The sequence below is a fragment of the Prionailurus bengalensis genome, chromosome B2, assembly GCF_016509475.1.
Source record: "Prionailurus bengalensis isolate Pbe53 chromosome B2, Fcat_Pben_1.1_paternal_pri, whole genome shotgun sequence".
NCBI lineage: Eukaryota > Metazoa > Chordata > Mammalia > Carnivora > Felidae > Prionailurus > Prionailurus bengalensis.
In genome coordinates, this window is record NC_057349.1 from 63,260,967 (window position 1) to 63,265,336 (window position 4,370).

Here is a 4,370-nt window from a genome sequence, read left to right on the forward strand (position 1 = left end):
GAAATTTACTTGGCAGAACGTAGTACAGAAACCCAAGACTTTCCTTCTGCACTATTATCACTTATCAACCAAAAAATATAAAGTGTGTTCCTGAATCCATGTTACCCTTTATCAATAAAATATAGAAAGATCCTTCATTCTTAAAATCCTCTTTCTCTTTTACCAAAGAACACTTAAATAAACATTGTTTCCATGTTGCATCCTATGAAATTGTATATATATTCACTAGCTTTCACACCCTGGTAAAATATTTGTTTACACTAGGTGGCAGTGTAATCCTGCAATTTGAAACCTGAGCTAAGGCGTCAGACTAGAATTTGATTTCCAATCTTTAGGTAGATAACTTTGATTTTATGTAAATATTCCATTCTTGATTAGTTTTCCTACGTATATACTGAAGTATTGTAATTGATTCCACTTTAAGGCTGCTCTCAGAATAAATGTGCAAATACAATGCAATCTGTTCAGAAAGTCTACTGAAGGAGAAAGACACTAAATGAACAATTAATTTTTTATTTTAATTCTAGCATAGTTAGCATGCAGTGTTATATTAGTTTCAGGTGTACAATTTAGTGATTCAAGAGTTCCATATATTACTGAGGGGTCATAATGATAAGTGCACTCTTACTCCTCATCACCTATCTCACCCATCCCCCTGCCCACCTCTTCTCTCTAACCATCTGTTTGTTCTCCAAGAACAAACCATCTGTAACCATCTATTTGTTAAAGAGTCTGTTTTTTTTTTTGTTTGTCTCTTTTTTTCCCCTTTGTTCATTTGTGTTGTTTCTTAAATTCCACACATGAGAGAAACCATGTTTTGTTTTGTTTTTTCTTTCTCTGGCTTATTTCACTTAGCATTATATGCTCTAGATCCATCCTCTTTGTTGCAAATAGCAAGATTCCATTCTTTTTATGGCCGAATAATATTGTGTGTGTGTGTGTGTGTGTGTGTGTATACAACCCCCTCTTTATCTATTCATCAATCCATGGACACTTGGGCTGCTTCTATAGTTTGACTATTGTAAATAATGCTGCAGTTAACATAGGAGTCATATGTCCCTTTAAATTAGTGTTTTTGTATCCTTTGGGTAAATACCCAGTAGTGTTAAATCCTTGATCGTAGGGTTGTTCTATTTTTAATGTTTTGAGGAACCTCCATACTATCTTCCACGGTGGCTGCACCAGTTTGTACTCCCACCAACAGTGCAAGAGGGTTCCTTTTTCCCCACATCCTCGCCAAAATTTGTTGTTTTTTGAGTTTTTATTTTAGCCATTCTGACAGGTATGAAGTGATATCTCGTTGTGGTTTTGATTTGCATTTCCCTGATGATGAGTGATGTTGAGCATCTTTTCATGTGTCTGTCAGCCATCTATATGTCTTCTTTGGAAAATATCTGTGCATGTCTTCTATACATTTGTTTTCATTGGATTACTTGTGCTTTGGGTGTTGAGTTTTATGAGCTCTTTATACATTTTGGATACTAACCCTTTAACAGATATGTCACTTGTTGGGGCACGGGGCTGGCTTAGTCAGTGGAGCATGTGACTCTTGGTCTCAGGATCATGAGTTTGAGCCCCACATTGCATGTAGAAATTACTAAAAAATAAATAAACTAAAAAGAAAAGATATGTTATTTGCAAATATCATCTCCCATTCAGTAGGCTGTCTTTGAGTTTTTTGTTTCTTTGCTGTGCAGCAGCTTTTCATTTTGATGTCACCCCAATAGCTTACTTTTCCTTTTATTTCCCTTGCCCCAGGAGACCTGTCTAGAAAGATGTTGCTACAACCAATGCCAGAGAAATTAATTACTGTCTGCACTCTCCTCTAGGATTTTTATGGTTTGAAGTCTCACATTTAGGTCCTTAATCCATTTTGAGTTTATTTTTGTACATGGTGTAAGAAAGTGGTCCAATTTCATTCTTTTACATATAGCTGTCCAGGTTTCCCAGCACAATTTGTTGAAGAGACTTTTTCCCATTGCATAGTCTTACCTTCTTTGTTGAAGATTAATTGACTATATAATCGTGGGTTGATTTCTGGGCTCTCTATTCCATTCTATTGATCTATCTGTCTAGTTTTGTGTCAGTACCATACTGTTTTGATTACTACAGCTTTGCAGTATATCTTGAAATCTAGGATTTTGATAACCTCAAGTTTTGTTCTTTTTCAAGATTGCTTTGGCTAATTCGGGGTATTTTGTGCTTCCATACAAATTTTAAGATTGTTTCTTCCAGCTTGGTATCTTGGTAGGGATTGCATTAAATATGTAAATTGTTTTGTGTAGTATAAACATTTGAATAATGTTCATTCTTCCAATCCATTAGTGTGGAATGTCTTTGTGTCATCTTCAATTTTTTTCATTGCTTTCAACATCTTTCATCATTTATATAGTTTTCAGTGTACAGGTCTCTCACCTCATGGATTAGGTTTATTCCTACATGTCTTATTGTTTTGGGTACAATTTAATGAGAGTGATTTTTTCATTTCTCTTTCTGCTAATTCATTATTGGTGTATAGAAACACAACAGATTTCTGTACATTGCTTTTGTATCCTGAAACCTTACTGAAGTTGTGTATCCATTCTCGCAATTTTCAGTGGAATCTTTCTGGTTTTCTATATATAGTTTTATGTTATCTGCAAATAGTGAAAGTTTGACTTCTTCCTTGCTGATTTGGGTGCCTTTTATTTCTTTGTATTCTCTGATTGCTGTGGTTAGGAATTCCGGTACTATGTGGAATAAAAATGGTGAGGGTGGACATGATGTTAGCTGTGAGGTTTTTATATATGGCCTTTATTACATTGAGGTATGTTCCCTCTAAACGTACTTTGTTGGGGGTTTTAATCATGAATGGATGTTGTACTTTGTTAAATGCTTTTTCTACATATATTGAAATGATCATATGGTTCTTATCCTTTCTTTTTATCCTTTCTTTTATTAACGTGATATATCATGCTGATAGATTTGCAAATATCGAACCACCCTTGCATCCCGTGAATAATTCCTGCTTGATCGTGGTGAATGATTCTTTTAATGTATTGTTGGATTCAGTTTGCTAGCATTTTATTGAGAATTTTTGCATCCATGTTCATCAGGGATATTGGCCTGTAGTTCTCTTTTTTTTGTGGTGTCTATCTGGTTTTGGTATCAGGTTAATGCTGGACTCCACTAATTAATTAGGAAGTTTTTCTTCCTCTTCTAGTTTTTGGAAAAGTTTGAGAAGATTAGGTATTAATTTTTCTTTAAATGTGTGGTAAAATTCACCTGTGAAGCTATCTGGTCCTGGACTTCTGTTTGTTCGGGAGTTTTTTTATTACTGATTCAATTTCTTTTTTTGTTTGTTTGTTTTATTTTTTTTAATGAAATTTATTGACAAATTGGTTTCCATACAACACCCAGTGCTCATCCCAAAAGGTGCCCTCCTCAATACCCATCACCCACCCTCTCCTCCCTCCCATCCCCCATCAACCCTCAATTTGATTCAATTTCATTGTTGGTAATTGGTCTGTTTAAATTTCTATTTCTTCCCTGTTCGGTTTTGGGAGGTTATATGTTTCTAAGAATTTATCTGTTTCTTCCAGGTTGTCTAGCTGGTTGGCATATAACTTTACATAATATTCTCTTACAATCATTTGTATTTCTGTAGTGTCGGTTGTTATTTCTCTTCTTTCATTTGTGATTTTGAGCCCCTTTTTTAACTGAGTCTGGCTAGAGGTTTATCAATTTTATTGATCTTTTCAGAGAAACAGCTCCTGGGTTCATTGTTCTATTCTCTGGTTTCTATATCATTGACTTCTGTTCTAATCTTTACTATTTCCTCCCTTCTTCTGGTTTTGGGTTTTGATTTTTCTTCTTTTTCACTCCTTTAAGTGTATGGTTAGTTTGTTTATCTGAGATTTTTCTTGCTTCATGAGGTAGGCCTGTATTGTTATAAACTTTTCTCTTAGAACAGCTTTTGCTGCATCAAAAGACTTTGGACCATTGTGTTTTCATTTTCATTTCTCTCCCTGTAATGTTTTATTTCTTCTTTGACTTCTGGTTGACCCATTCATTGTTAGTAGCATGTTATTTAACATGCATGTATTTGTGCTCCTTCCAGGTTTTTTCTTGTAGTTGATTTCTAATTTCATAATGTTGTGGTCAGAAAAGATGCATGGTATGACTTTGATCTTTTTGAATTTGTTGAGACTTGTCTTGTAGCTTAATATGTGATCTATTCTGGAGAATGTTCCATGTGCACTTGAAAAGAATGTATATTATGCTATTTTAGGATGGAATGTTCTGAATATATCTGTTAAATCTATTTGGTCCAGTGTGTCATTCAAAGCCGCTGTTTGCTTCTGGATTTTCTGTTTGGATGATCTTTCCAT